Here is a 16971-nt window from a genome sequence, read left to right as displayed (position 1 = left end):
CCGTGTTGACTCTCTTTAATTGCTGCAGCTATTTCATTTACCCCTATAGAGCGGCTGAACTGAGGTTCAGCATCCTTATTGAACACTAAAATATCTCCATGCCCTGAGACTCTCAGAGGCGTGCTATCAGACTTAAACACTAGGGGGTACCAATAAACATGCATAAAGGCCAGTTAAAGTCCCCTGCCCAGATCTTACAACATAATTGGTTATTTAAATTCAAAATTGAAATCAATTCATCTAACATATCAATTACCACAATGCAATGATGATAACAGATATGATAAAAATTCATCAATAGGTCAACAGACCCTGCACATGACAACAACAATAATTGATACCAAGAGGTAGGGCACAGGGCCTTCACTTTTAAGCATGGGATCTTAACAGAAACAAGAACAGCCAAACTGCCCTTTGCCCTCTCGGAAGATGATAGAATTGTGAGGTTACAATGTGATTGAAAACCGCCAACATAGAAATCCCCAATATGCCAAGTCTCTTGGAGACAAATTGTATCCAACTACTTTATAACTTTTAACCAGTCTTCATTAATCAATTTCGAATGCACACCTGCAACATTCCAAGATAATAAATTAAAGTCCCAGGAGTGCCTTGAGTTAATTACCTTTGCTTCAGAAGTGGTTAATGAGACACCAGACGCAACCCCATGTTGTAGAACAGGGACCACAAAAGGGGAGGTCGGGTCCAGAGTGTTATTCAAAGGGCGACATCAGTCAATGTCCAGGAGGCTAGCCAAGGGGGAAAGCCAGGTGCTTAAAATGATGTTAGGGATCTAACTGAGATCTACAATTGGCGACCTTCCCTGGATGGATCTGTTAACCCCCTGCATACAACTGTGCGAGCCATTAAGATCTTATTTGACCTTGGGATCTAGCCAGAGGATTCAAGTGTGCTAGTAGATTTTCCACTGGCTGAGGCCTCCTAAAATTGATAACAACACAATAACCAGTTTAATGTTTTTGTCCTTGGCCAACCCATGACTTCCTGCTAACTACCATGATCTCATTGGATAGGTCTCATGGCCATTCTGAGTTCACCTTAATCCAATGGTTAACTTTATGTTTTAGGTCCAGCCAATTCTCATTCTTTTTTTACTGTAATGAGGGGGGGGGGCTTGCTCCATGAAAATAACAAAGGGAGTGCACTCCATCATTGGTAATTGAAGGCATACCAAGGGAGATCCGTGGAGACGTAATTCCTACCTTCAGGCATGGGGCACTGCTGATGATCATTATGAAAGTGTCTCTTGTACAATTAATTGGCATTCTAGCTGGGCCGACAATGCTGTCCTTGATAATCGATCCTCCTTCATGAGGAAGTGGGATGGAAATAGGCACTTATGGAGAAATGCTGTTTCCCTGAGTGTCTGTTAGCCTGCAATTTGGGGTGACAATGAAGAGAAGGGAGTTACTGGCGGTTGTACCAAAACCTGTTGGTTATTGAGCAAAACTAAAAAAAATTCAAACACTTTCTCAAATTTTTCCAAAATTTCAATGCAGACATTCTTCAGCATAATATCTAACTTTTCAAACAACGCCACACAATGATCTTTAACAATAGAGTTCAATAGATCCACAGGGGGAATTTGAGAATGTTCATCCTGCCTTGTATTAGCAACCAGGAGGCCTCCCTTTTTATTAACTGAGGAGGGGTTGAAAAGATCTTCTATCGGAGTATTCTGTTTTAAGGGGGTCTCCCCATATTTCTGTTTTCTTTTAGATGGAGGCAAGTTTGACTGTGGGGCGGATCAGTAATAAACTCATTGTTATCTAATTGCGAGCTTTGTGCCACGCGCGGGTTGTGAACAAGACCATTACCAGAAATTATGCCGCCTCCTCCTCAGTTGATAATGTTATTAGCACCACTGCTCTCCTCCACAATTGCATTTTATACCAAATTGAAGGGGCTACCATTATTCCCTGTTGTAGTTACTGAAGGTTTAAGGATAGGCACCTGGCTGCGTCTATTCTCTCCTACACAATACCAATTTCTGAGTCAATACCCACCATAACAGTACTCAGGTAATTAATAATTAAAGGCGCAAACATGGTGACAGAATCTTTTCCGATTTGGGAAAAAGGGGATGGTGATGGACAGAGTTTCTGAATGATGCAGAATACTCTTACCAAGTCAAGAGATCATGGTTTTAATCCATCACCGTTTTTTAGCTCACTGCACCATCCCAGCTCAGAACCTGGCTACATGCAAATTAGTCTGTACCTGTCCCAGTGCATGATGGGAACAGGGCAAACCAAACTACCAAGCCAATTCTTATACTGGGAAGGAAACAAGCTTCCGGGGACCGGTTTCTGGCATCACAGCCTTCGTCGGCCCAGCTTGCCTGAATCCTGATGGTGCAATGAGCAAGGGACTCACGTCTGAGCATACCCTCCCACACTGAGTGTGGCTAAAAACGATTTGAGAAAAAGGGGGTGGTGATGGACAGAGTTTCTGAATGATGCAGAATACTCTTACCAAGTCAAGAGATCATGGTTTTAATCCATCACCGTTTTTTAGCTCACTGCACCATCCCAGCTCAGAACCTGGCTACATGCAAATTAGTCTGTACCTGTCCCAGTGCATGATGGGAACAGGGCAAACCAAACTACCAAGCCAATTCTTATACTGGGAAGGAAACAAGCTTCCGGGGACCGGTTTCTGGCATCACAGCCTTCGTCGGCCCAGCTTGCCTGAATCCTGATGGTGCAATGAGCAAGGGACTCACGTCTGAGCATACCCTCCCACACTGAGTGTGGCTAAAAACGATTTGGGAAAAAGGGGGTGGTGATGGACAGAGTTTCTGAATGATGCAGAATACTCTTACCAAGTCAAGAGATCATGGTTTTAATCCATCACCGTTTTTTAGCTCACTGCACCATCCCAGCTCAGAACCTGGCTACATGCAAATTAGTCTGTACCTGTCCCAGTGCATGATGGGAACAGGGCAAACCAAACTACCAAGCCAATTCTTATACTGGGAAGGAAACAAGCTTCCGGGGACCGGTTTCTGGCATCACAGCCTTCGTCGGCCCAGCTTGCCTGAATCCTGATGGTGCAATGAGCAAGGGACTCACGTCTGAGCATACCCTCCCACACTGAGTGTGGCTAAAAACGATTTGGGAAAAAGGGGGTGGTGATGGACAGAGTTTCTGAATGATGCAGAATACTCTTACCAAGTCAAGAGATCATGGTTTTAATCCATCACCGTTTTTTAGCTCACTGCACCATCCCAGCTCAGAACCTGGCTACATGCAAATTAGTCTGTACCTGTCCCAGTGCATGATGGGAACAGGGCAAACCAAACTACCAAGCCAATTCTTATACTGGGAAGGAAACAAGCTTCCGGGGACCGGTTTCTGGCATCACAGCCTTCGTCGGCCCAGCTTGCCTGAATCCTGATGGTGCAATGAGCAAGGGACTCACGTCTGAGCATACCCTCCCACACTGAGCGTGGCTAAAAACGATTTGGGAAAAAGGGGGTGGTGATGGACAGAGTTTCTGAATGATGCAGAATACTCTTACCAAGTCAAGAGATCATGGTTATAATCCATCACCGTTTTTTAGCTCACTGCACCATCCCAGCTCAGAACCTGGCTACATGCAAATTAGTCTGTACCTGTCCCAGTGCATGATGGGAACAGGGCAAACCAAACTACCAAGCCAATTCTTATACTGGGAAGGAAACAAGCTTCCGGGGACCGGTTTCTGGCATCACAGCCTTCGTCGGCCCAGCTTGCCTGAATCCTGATGGTGCAATGAGCAAGGGACTCACGTCTGAGCATACCCTCCCACACTGAGTGTGGCTAAAAACGAGTGTGGGAGGGTATGCTCAGACGTGAGTCCCTTGCTCATTGCACCATCAGGATTCAGGCAAGCCGGGCCGACGAAGGCTGTGATGCCAGAAACCGGTCCCCGAAAGCTTGTTTCCTTCCCAGTATAAGAATTGGCTTGGTAGTTTGGTTTGCCCTGTTCCCATCATGCACTGGGACAGGTACAGACTAATTTGCATGTAGCCAGGTTCTGAGCTGGGATGGTGCAGTGAGCTAAAAAACGGTGATGGATTAAAACCATGATCTCTTGACTTGGTAAGAGTATTCTGCATCATTCAGAAACTCTGTCCATCACCACCCCCTTTTTCCCAAATCGATTTTATCCACACTCAGTGTGGGAGGGTATGCTCAGACGTGAGTCCCTTGCTCATTGCACCATCAGGATTCAGGCAAGCCGGGCCGACGAAGGCTGTGATGCCAGAAACCGGTCCCCGGAAGCTTGTTTCCTTCCCAGTATAAGAATTGGCTTGGTAGTTTGGTTTGCCCTGTTCCCATCATGCACTGGGACAGGTACAGACTAATTTGCATGTAGCCAGGTTCTGAGCTGGGATGGTGCAGTGAGCTAAAAAACGGTGATGGATTAAAACCATGATCTCTTGACTTGGTAAGAGTATTCTGCATCATTCAGAAACTCTGTCCATCACCACCCCCTTTTTCCCAAATCGACAGAATCTTTTCCACCTCTTACAGATGAAACTTGTCCTTTACCCACTGCCCCTGCATAGGATGATCAGAGCTTCAATGGTAAGAAAGGAAGTATCCATAACTTTAAAGAAAATTATGTCTTCTTCCACCCTGAGCCAAGAGAAGTGGCCTTCCCCTGCCGCTTCCCGGCAATGACGGGCGAAGACGGATCCACCGTGGCCCGGGTTTTGCCTGGGTGCATCCCATGTAGTAGCAGACTGTGAGATGCTTGATAGAGCAGTTTGAGTGCATCTGCACTTCCATTTGTGCTGACCGGCTCATGTGGCCCCTGGGACTTGCAGTCCCGCAGAATTCAGTGATGATATATCTCCAAATCAGAAATGTGGACGTTCATCCAACACTGTGGGAAACAACCATTACAACATAGTCATTTAAACGCACTACATTTACAACACAGTCATTACAACGCAACAGCCTTTATATCGCTTGCCATTACAACGCATAGCACTACAACACATGCCATTACAACGCATGGCATTACAACGCATGCCATTACAATGCATTATAAGGTAAGTAATGAGGAATAGTAATTTTTAACCCAACACTATCCAACACTTACAATACTGTTGCACTCACTGGAGTGGGAATAGTAATTGTTACCCCTGCACTATCCAACACTTACCCCACTGTTGCACTCACTGGAGTTGGAGTAGTAATTTTTACCCGTACACTATCCAACACTTACCCTACTGTTGCCCTCAAAGTAATATGCATTGTAATGGTATGCGTTGTAATGGTATGCGTTGTAATGGAATGCGTTGTAAATGTAGTCTCTAAAAATGCGCTGTGATGGCATGCGTTGTAAAATCATGAGTTGTAATCGATGCTGTGATGTAAAAAACGTGTTGTAAAGGCATGCGTTGTAAATGTTTGCGTTGTAATGTGTCCTATTCACCACTGTGATAGGCCACTGTAAAGTTACATCTAGCAGATATTATGGTTTTTAAATGATCATTTAACTCAAAACACTCATAACAAAGCCATGGAGGTGAAAACAGATGCAGCAAACACACCTAATACAGAGCTTTGACTTTAGCAGAGTTCGATCAGAAATGGTCTTAGAGCCAGCATGGGTCCTTACAGACAAATTTAGCACAGGGATACTTCAGTAGTCAGTGGCGGCTGCAGAATTTAGAATGTGGTGGGCATAAATGAAGTCTTTTGACAAATGCCAATTTAATAAATTGTTAGCACACATGCCAATCGAATAAAATGTTGCCTGGGCCTCATTTACCAGGACAGGCATCCATGGTCATTTGGAAAAGTAACTGATAAAGGTCTAGAACAGATAGGGGAATTCCAGTTTAAATAAAATTCCAGTCACCAATTAAAATGCAAGTTCAATTTGAAGAAGAGAATTGTCCAAGTCGCCCCCATATCTCGTAGTCTGCGCCACCATGAAATGCAAATGAACATTGTTGTACCCCTCAAAAGCCTACCTACCACTGAAGTAAAGAAGCTATCACTTCAGATACGTTTTTGCCTGCTTCCACAGGGTTTAGGGGGTAATAGACTAAGACAAAATGACTCATTCCCTCCATGGCTAAGGTTACCAACTTTATCCATGCCGCTAGGACAATCTTCACAGTCATTGCTTTTGTGGTAGCCCAATTAGTTAACCACAAGTGCAGTAAAACTACAACTCCAAGAACTCACCAAATGAATAAATGAAACCTTAGGTTGGAAGCTAGGCGTTGCAAAGATATGAGCTGTCTGCTAATCTCATTCAGTGATGTTTCATATCATATAATGGAAACCTGGAACTGCCCTTGAAACGAAAGAAGATAAAACGCACATACTAATGAAAGCACTTGCAAGATAGCACCGGCGTCTGATGTTTAAAGTACAGATGAGTGTTGGAAAGGGGGGGGGGGGGGGGTGGTAAAGGCTCAGGCTTTCATACCATCATGCCGATCATATTCAAAAACAATGTGCCTGAGGTGGACGAGTCACTGAAAGCTCTGCGCAAAGTCTTCTTAGACCCTCGAGCTAAAAACCAGTCGAGATTTCATGTGGCGTCCACCTGCCATTCACGCTCCAATCATAACCCAAGAATTAAAAGTAAAATAATAACCAATGATGTAAAAAAAGACAAATATCCATCAAGGTGCTGAATTGCACAACGTAAAACTGAAAACCTGGGATCAATCCTGGCTTCCCCGCTTGACGAAATTGTGCGATCCTATGGAAATATTTTTTTTTGCAAGCCTTCTCTTTTTACATTCCCACATATGAGACCACCTTTAAATATGTGAATTCACAGCATGCAGGTGCTTATGTACCAGGATAGGGCGCAGTGCTGCTGCAAAGTTTGCAGCACCGCACTATGCTATTTCCAAAAGGTGGGGATGTACCATATTTACAAGAATACGGTGCACCCCTGTGTTTTTCATAGCGCTGACAGTAAAAATAGCTGCCTAAAAATATCTGCCTAGCACCAACGCAGACACCCTTGTGCAATAGTGCAAGGATGCCAACATTACAGGGAGGATTGCTTATGTGCAGGAAGGTGTCCCTCTCGGCACATAAACATACAATAATGGTGATTTATTACTTCTATGTGTGCTGCATTCTCACATAGACGTAGCATATCATCATTATTTAATGATTTATTTTGTGCATGGACACCTTCGTGCACAAAAATAATCATTAGTGGCCTTTTGCTCTTTCTATGTGTGCTGCAGCAGCACACATGGAAAAGCAACAACGAAGAGAAATAAAAGTATTACTCCTCGTTGCGCCAATCTAAAGCCTGCTTTTGCATGGTGTTTGTTTTTGCCACTGCCACAGATTTACAGATCCTTGTAAATCTGGAACAGCGTTAAAAAGCAAGGGGTGTTGTGGTGGAATGCCCACAGCAACATCCATTGCATTCCTCATTCACGCAGATTCCTTCGTGAAAGGTTACCATGTTTGCAAAGCAGTATTAAGCCACAAAAAGTGGCTTAAAGCCACTTCGAAAATATGGAGCAGGGCATTGCGCCACCGAAACATCAGTAAAAGTGACATTCCGGTGGCACATTCCCCTTGTACATATGCCCCACAGTGTACAAAATAGACTACAATCATGATTTAAATGGACCGGGGCTATCAGGTACTCAGTACCTGCTCATCTTTATTTATTGAGGGAGAGTACCTGCACTTCTCAGCAGTGGTGCAATACTTTTAACGGGAGATAACGAGCACCTATCAGAAGTAAGCAGGTACTCTTGAACAGGGTACCTGCACTTCTATTTTTCCATTTCAAGCACTGACAATAATATTGCACCAACTAAACTAAGAATCTAGCATATGTACAGATGACTGATGACAACTCTTAGTTCCCTAATGGGATTGTGCTCAGGCTGGGGAGCAGGAAGGTTACAACTTCATGTTGATAAACATGAGATAAAATACATACTTCTGAATGCAATGATACAATCTGCAGTCCTATAGAGAAAAGCCTCCACATGTTAAATACACTTTTTTCTTTTTTTTATCATGACTAGATTTGATCATATTTTAAATGATACTTGTTGCGTGACTTGTGCCAACAATTTTCATGGCTCAGCCCATGCACGGGCTCTTACGAGCCAAGCCAGATCTTACCTTGGCCCGTACTCAATTTGTTGGCTCACCAACTCTCTAAAAAGAATTGTCATTAAGAATTTCCATTGAACTCAGTGAGGTAATTTAGGAGGCTATAATGAACTAAATTCTATAATTCGCTGCTTAAATTTCAGCATATTGCTTGGCTGCCATTCCTGAAAGGTACTCACTATGGCTGGTGGCACACGGGGTGGAGTATATATTTAGCTAGTGTACAACCTCTCACACGTGAATGCCTAAAGCACACACCACACTTCCATGGTCATCCACAGGTAATGATTCCCATACACTTATATTCCCTTGGTGGTATGCTTGTGGTATCCTGGTGCACTTGTGTGCGATGCACAGGTGGGGTCGTTGCCTCCCCCACTTTACCTAATGCACAAGTCCGTTGTAGGGAAAGTCCAGCACCACCAGGCCACGCCCACGAGGGTTTGGTGGAGCTCGTTCATCTGGGTGTAATCCTACACCGTCATGCCTCAGAGGGACACCACGTTCTTGATGAACAACACCCTGCCCTTGAAGGTATTAAAGTTGATTATCTCTCCAGAAGGAACGGACGACGTGTCGTACAAGCGTTCTCCAGCCATGATTCCCCTCAGATCAGGCTGGAGGTACAAATGACAAGAGAATATTACAAGGCGAGCCAACGTGCCTCAAAGGCCCCTGTTTACTGAAAATGTTTCGGAAAGAAGAGATGGAACGCAATGCCTCGGGTGTGGCATTGACATTTGCAACAATACCCTAGCGTACAACTGTTCTTCTTTTATGCAAGATATAGACACATATATGCTGTTTGGTATTTTACAAGAGAGGTGGGCTCGCATACAAACAAGCACTCATATATATACTCAGATACACAGACACTGGCACACGCTCACATACAGACACATAAACATGATAAACATGCTCTCACTCATACACACAACACAAGGTTGAAACTTGCCTGGGGTAGACCTAAACACCACTTCATGTTTCCCAATTTCTCATGTCCACCTAAGAAGGCACCAGAGTGAGGCACACAACCTTCTCCCCAATCAGAAGCTCGGATAGGGCGGGCTGTCCTTTTCCTTTATCAAAGCATTTGAAGAGGCATTGGATGCATGACTGACAGACCCTAGCTCACTATTATCTGACATGCTTCACTGCCTGTCACAAGTACAGCAAGTCAGATATGTATTGGGTTTGTGTAAGGATGGGCTGTAACAGCCCACAACTGACACATGCGCAATACAGACCAGGGAGCCCTCTAATGGTAGTTGTATGACAGAGCTCTGCATGCATTTACACAGCATGCTTTTACAACGCAGTCACTATCTCGACTGCGATGTTACCATGCATTACTTTACGACGCAAGTCGTTACAACGATACAAGATCTAGTGCTGTTCTGTTCTCTCCCTTTCATAAACTTTGGTTTCTGCGCTGCATTGTGTGTATTCTTTGAAAATGTGCAGCTGTCTTTCCAGGGCAAAGTGTAACATTCAGTACAATGCTTTGACAACAAGGATAACCATTAACTTAACATCACGTCTAGACAACTAAAGGTCTTCTAGCATTCTATATAGAGGACATACTGGGGTATCAAAAGTAGTCTGATGCAAAAGCGGACGTACGAAAATATGTCAATGAAGATTCTCTGTTGTAATTTCCCTCTTTCGCTGAATACCAAATCCCTTTTCCTCTGCTAGACAGTTGAATACCAGTTTACAATTTCAAGGGGTGGCATTGGCAACACAGAGCATAGTCTGATTCACATTGGGCATTGGATCATGGTTTAGGGCGTGAGTGCGTTCTGACAGTTGCCATTCGCATACTTGCAGGTTTTGATTCATCTTGTGCTTATCCAGTAGTGTAGCCAAAATTATGGGGATCCCCTAAGGATTGTGATGAGGGGCCCCAAGTCTCCCACATTTTACATACATACATTGGCCTGGGTACAATGGGGTCCCCATTGAAGGGTTGGGAGCGCCTGAAGGTGTGGACCCCACTGAGCAGCAGAGACCACAGGGACCTGCATTACACCTCTGTGTCTATCCGTGGGAAAAGCAATATTACATCTTGCTTGTCTCTAGAGAGTATCCATTACCTGCTGGGAAAATACTAGTAGCGAAAAGACATGCGCTGGAGGAACCCTTCTGATAGCCACTATGTTCCTGGGAAACAATGCTCATATGCATAACTGACATAGACCTGTAGCACAACCCTCAGCTTCACAAGTGGGGAGATCATTGTTTGCATGCCCATCTAGCCCTTCCTCTATGAGAGACAGTAAGAATGATAGATTTGCTTTTCATTGTCATGGTGCTGCAGGTGTTGTTTCATAAATAGTGCTCCGGCTTACTCCCAGCTTAGAAAATCGGAACCCATTTACTTTCTGCTACCCCTGGATCTTTGACTGCATGAGAAGCAAAAGAGAGAAAAAATTTCAATTTCAAAATTCAACAGTGCAACCCGTTAAGTCACATATAATACAGTGCACAACTTGAAAAAGGTTTAGTAGGGTTTATTAAAATTTAAATATAAGCTCACATAAACCACTCTTAACATAAGCATATAGAAATATAAAATAAGTAAAACTTGTCCAAATCTCCTGAAGAGATGAACTAGATACAAAAGAGACACTATGATTCGTTCAATTATTATGAAATAAACAATCAGAGAAAAGAAAGTTGAATCAAGTTGCATTAATTGAGTCTTAAAAAGCAGCATTAATCCTGCCCTTTCCAACACTATTTTAGTAAATATCCCAAATTCTAATAAATGATTGTCAGGTTCAGGACCAATATCGAAAAAAGAAAGAAAGGTATCAGCAGTTGAAGTCTTCTGTTTAAGCACTTCAAGCATGGGTCAAGTAGCATGAAGCCACACAAGCATAAGTCTGCACAGTACAAAGTCTCAAAAGGTGCGTGTCCCCACTAAGCAACATCAGACAATATCAACTGCATTCGAAAGGAGCGTGTCCAACGTGACCTTCCCTCGAGTACTTTTCCATGGGCCAGGCTTACTTCTTCCAATTCACTTCTCACACAGATAAACGATCCTCTTGGTCCTTGGCCAGTCTTCTTCGCCTCCATGGGAACTCACCACCGTGCTCGTTACCACATTCCTCTAGTGCTACTTTATCCTTGCACATCTAGCTATCACACAAAACAATAACCTACCTATGTTAACTAATAATGCTTTATCCACACCTTAAGTGGAGACAAAATACAGCAAACATATTCCATATTGAAGGTTAAGCACAATTCAAATTTTCACTGTATTGTATACTTGCACTGAAATACAGCGTTAGGCTAAAATAAATCACACATGAGTTAAATGAACGCCTAAAATAATAGTCAGCTTAACAAAGGCACTGGGTTACTTAAACGTACACATTTTCTCTGTAGTTAGTAAATGTAGATAATTCACCATTGTATGATTTTCAATATTTTAATAATAATAAATTCTAACTTTACATTCAAATGATTAGACTTCAATCTACAAATATATGTTAATTACTATCATCACAATATCAAATGTTAACCCCTTTATTTTCTCATAAACTCTGACACGTGCCTTACAACAACTTCTATTAGCTACGTTTTATGCATACGGTTTATTCACGTTTACCTCTACATAGACTGATTGATTGCTTTAGAATATTCTATCAATTAATCAATCAATCAATCAATTAGGTTTCTTATAAAGTGCGACTACTCACCCGAAATTGTATTAAGGCGCTGAGTGGGGGGTGGATCTGCGGTTCAGTTGAAGAGCCACGTCTTGAGGTCCTTCCTGAATTGCGGCAGCGATGGTGATTGCCTGGGGTGCAGAGGCAAGGAGTTCCAGGTCTTTGCAGTGAGGTAGGAGAAGGATCCTCCTCCAGCCATGGTCTTGCAGTTCCGTGGGATGGTGGCCAGGGCCAGAGATGTCTAGTGAGAGTGTAGAAGGAGAAGCGGTGTTTGAGGTATGCAGGTCAAGCTTTGTGGAAGGCTTTGTAGGTGTGCATGAGAAGCTTGAAAGTAATTATTTTATTGACAGGTAGCCAGTGAAGGTCTTTCAGGTGGCTGGTAACGTGGCTGTGGCAGGGTATGTTCAGGATGAGTCTGGTAGAGGCGTTCTGGATGTTCTGCAGTTTCCGATAGGAGTTTCTGGGGGGTGCCAGCATAGAGTGTGTTGCCGTAGTTAAGTCTGCTGCTGACGAGTGCATCGGTGACCGTTTTCCTGGACACAGTGGGGATCCACTGGAAGATCTTATGAATGAGGCGGAGCATGTGGAAGCAGGAGGATGAAACTGCGTCGTTATGGTGGTTCATTGAGAGCGAGGATTCCAGGGTGATGATGAGGTTTCGTGCGTGGTCTGTGGCTGTGGGGGGGTTCCGAGCCCTGCGTCACCACCGTCGTCACCGCACACCCCACCTCATCAGAACAACAAAGAAAACAGCCATCCAGGAGCACATCAATGCCAATTTTTGTGACAGCAGAGCAAATAACTCTTTGCTGTGGTCTAAGAATTCACCAAACTCAGCACAGAGACTGCAGATATTTCCCCCTCTCAAGACCTCTGCGACAACCTCACCACCTTTTTTCACCACAAGTTCAAGGAGATCTACAACAGCTTTGCAACCCAAGACCCACCCACTCCACCTGCAACCACCGTACCCAATGGCTCCAGACCCCAGAAGGCCTTGCCCAACTGGACCACCCTCACCTCTGACAACACCCGTAGGATGATGAGGAGCATGTACTCCGGAGTCCCTTCGGGTCCCTGCCCTTACCACATCTTCAACAGAGCGGGTACCTCCATCACATCTGAGCCATCAACTGCTCCATCGAGTCCGCCATCTTCCCTGAAGACTGAAGCATGCAGAGATAAATCTCCAGCTGAAGAAACTCTCTGCTGGCGTGACGGCCCTAAAGAAGTACAGACCCATCTCTCTGCCCCCCTTCCCAGCTAAAGTCATAGAGAAAGCCATCAACGCCCAACTCTCTGAGTTCCTGAGTTCACTGAAATTAACCACATCCTGCACCTCTCCCAATCATGCTTCAGAAGCAACCACAGCACTGAGATCGCTCTCCTTGCCGCAATATACGACATCTGCACTCTCCTCAATGGAGGCAAAATTGCTTCCCTCATCCTCCTGGACCATTCAGCCGCCTTCGACACCATCTCCCACCACACCCTCTGTGCAAGACTCCACGGAGCCGGCATCCAAAACAAATCCCTAGAATGGATTTGCTCCTTCCTCACTGGCCTAACCCAGTCAGTCAGACGTCCGCCATTCAACTCAGAACCCACCAAGATCAGCAGCGAAGTACCTCAGGAATCCTCCCTGAGCTCCACCCTCTTCAACATCTTCATGGCCCCGCCTGCAGATATCATCAGAAGTCACAGACTCGACATTGTCTCTTACACCAATGACACGCAGCTGATTCTCTCCATCTCAGACGAACCCACAGCAGAGCATTTTCCACAATAGAATGAAGTCCGTCGCCACCTGGATGAAGGGCAGCTACATCAAGCTTAACTCATACAAGACCAAAGTCCTCCTCCTGAGCTTTAGCCCCTCTGCATGGGACAACTCCTGGTGATGCAGTGCTCAGTACCCCCCCACATCCACAGACCACGTACAAAACCTCAGCATCATCCTGGACTCTTCGCTCTCAATGAACCACCAAATCAATGCTGTTTCATCCTCCTGCTTCCACACGCTTCACCTTCTTCATAAGATCTTCCAGTGGATCCCCAATAAGTCCAGGAAAACGGTCACCCATGCGCTCATCAGCAGCAGACTCGACTACAGCAACACACTGTATGCCGGCACCACCCAGAAAGGGTCAGGAGGCAACAGCTACCATGCGGAGCTGTGTGGCGAGGAAAGCAATTTACTGATGTGGTCAGTAAGTTTTTTCCTTCATTGCTCAGCAGCCGCCATTAAGTAGTGTTTGGGGAGGGCTGGACAGTTGGGAGGCAGGAAGCGGGAAAGCAGCACTGGAGGGGGCGGGCCAAGGGGGGAGTAGCAGCAAGGGCACAGAATGGTAAAAGATGGTGCAAGAAAGATGAGAAACTACAGCATGGCATGATAGTGTAATTTTGGGACTCTGCGTAGCAAGCATAATGCAAAATTGCCGAAATTGTACAAGACTATGCCAGCAAATATTTTACCCAGGCCTACTTCTAGCCTAATACATTCAGAGTGTGGTAGTCTTCTTTTGCTTCCATTCAACTAATTAGACTAACACACTTGAAATAAATGACTTGCAGATGAGAAATTCAGGACTGGGGCAGTATTTGTAATGACCCGGAATGTGGTTGTCACCCCATCTCACCTTACAGCCCCATGACATTTGAGTTTGTTTCCTTCCCATTTTCACCATGGGGGTAATTGCTCACACATTTCTTGCAAGTGCGTTGTGGATGGGATTCTCCTTGCAAAATGTTTATGAACACCCCCATGAATATTTTGGTTTTACATGCATTTTCCATGCCCCCCCCTTCGACATTCCACCTTTTCCACTTCTATTCCTATATGATAGTAGAAAATATGCATTAGTCAAGGATTTACTGGCATTAGAAATGTAAATTATGATCCTAAAATTGCACTTATCCTGATTCTGTGGCTCTGTTGTCCTTTTTTCTTTTTTGCACATGAAAGTTCTACATAAGCACGAATAAAGTTGTAAAATTTACTCTAGGAGAAATGTCCAGAATTCATAATTATGTCAGTGCATAGGCTTACATCACATTTCATTGTACAGTTTAGTTTATTTATTTATTGTTTCAGCTAACAGCCCTACAATATTTTAAGAATATGCAATATAATAACAAAGCAATAAAAGTATGTGCACAGCAATCTATCAATAAATTTACCGGAAACATATAAATGTAAATAAAAATGCATGTGATAAAAATAGGCTTTTCCTTCAAAGTCATAAAATTAAAAAACAAACACATGTTTATATTCTTTAGACACAGTGCAATTGCAGCAAAAAAGGTGCTCATTATCATCACAAGCAACATCCTAAATGAACTACAAATATGTGCATCACTCTCAATTTTAAAAAAAGCATAAGAACCTTTTGGAATTATCTTCTTTTCAGAAGTAAACAATCTGCCAACCCACCTAGGGAGTAAAAGTGCAGTGCATTAAAATAGTACAAAATTGTGCAATTTATGCATAAGATAGTAGCGTGTTCCATATGGGAAACACCCGGTTCGTGGAGCCTACCTAGTTAAACATAATCCTAGAGTGCAGGGCAACTCTTTCAGTCAAGGCCACGTAACCCATAAATATGATGCTATGGAGGTGACCACGTACATATCATCTAGTTTAATATTGTAGTAGAAAATCTGGCTTAGTCAAGGATTTTGACATTAGAAATGTAAGTTATGATCCGAAAATTGCACTTATCCTGATTCTGTCGGTCTGCTGTACTTTTTTTCTTTTTTTTCACATGAAAGTTCTGCTTAAGCATGAAAAAAGTTGTAAAATGTACTCTTGGAGACATTTCCAGAATTCACAAATATGTCAGTGGATAGGCTTCCCACAAATTTCATTGTACAAAGTGCGAATTGCACACAATGAAAAGCCATCACATGTGTACAATAACAGTTTTAATTTTCTTTTTTTTCATCATCAAGGAAGATATTTTTCAAAATGAAGAAAGCTCTTCCTCTGCCTTCCCATTGATTTTTGGGCTGTCCTATTGTCATTCTTGCCTTGGAAAGGAATTTACAAAATCTGAACATTGGTGTGATCGGAATGAATCAGAAACAATGTGAGAATACCCACAACCTTTTGAGTCTGTGAGTGTTCCCCAACTTTCCAGAGCATCTATGCCCACTCTCCACCCCTCTCATATGAATATTGTGCAAAAATATTTCCCGTTGGTAAATCACTTTATACCTGTATGTTGTAAAGTGATTTATTAGTGGTGATAAGGAGAGACCTCATAAAAGGTTCAGTCAAGGTCTCAATAAATTATTCCCTTGCTCAACCTTTGATAGCTGGCAATGAGCAGACAGGCTTAACTTCGGAGACAGTTGTGTAAAGCATTTAAAAACACCAATACATTGAATATGTAAGACACCATTCACAATACACATCCAACACCAAATTATAAAAATAGGATATCTTTTTATGAATAAAAAGAAACAAAAACAACTATCATCCAATGTAGGGAACCACAGATATTATTTTTTAAAGATTAAAAATAAAACTAGCGCATAGAAGCAAATAGCGCTTACAGGGTTAAAAAAGGTCACGCTGGGCTGGGACAAAGTCCAGAGTTCAGGCCACCCACGAAATAACACTTTTACACTTACTTCCAGATGTGTTTCTTGATGCAGGAAAGTGGTACACAGCAACAGCCAAAGGTTCTGATGCTCTGGTTTGCCTCTTGGGGTCAGAGACTACAACTACCACAATGCACCTGATCAACTTTTGGAGCTTTTTACAAAAGTTGCTCCATACTTCTCCAAACATCTGGAACGTCTTTCTGAAGTTTCTATTGTTGGTTTAAAGTATCCAAAACACCAATCCAAGTATCTAGAAGCTCTGAGATGGTCCTTGGGATGTTGGGACTACAATTCCCACAATGCACCTGGCCAAATCCATAAAAGTTCACTGGACACATTTCAGGATGTCGACTTCTTGGTGGAGATGATGCAGGTGGGCTCTGTTAACCTGTAGCTTTCAGGGAGTCCACTTCATAATCCTTATAAAGCCAGGCAAAGTCATTAGGGCTGTAGTACCAGATTGTGAAGCAGGCGCAGTCCTTCAGATCAGATTACAGTCCTTTGGGTGCAGGGCAGTCATTCTCCTTGTTTCCAGCAGTAGATCT

The sequence above is a fragment of the Triturus cristatus genome, chromosome 6 (genome assembly GCF_964204655.1).
Source record: "Triturus cristatus chromosome 6, aTriCri1.1, whole genome shotgun sequence".
Lineage (NCBI taxonomy): Eukaryota > Metazoa > Chordata > Amphibia > Caudata > Salamandridae > Triturus > Triturus cristatus.
The sequence above is the reverse complement of the archived record's forward strand: the minus strand, read 5'-3'. Positions refer to the sequence as shown.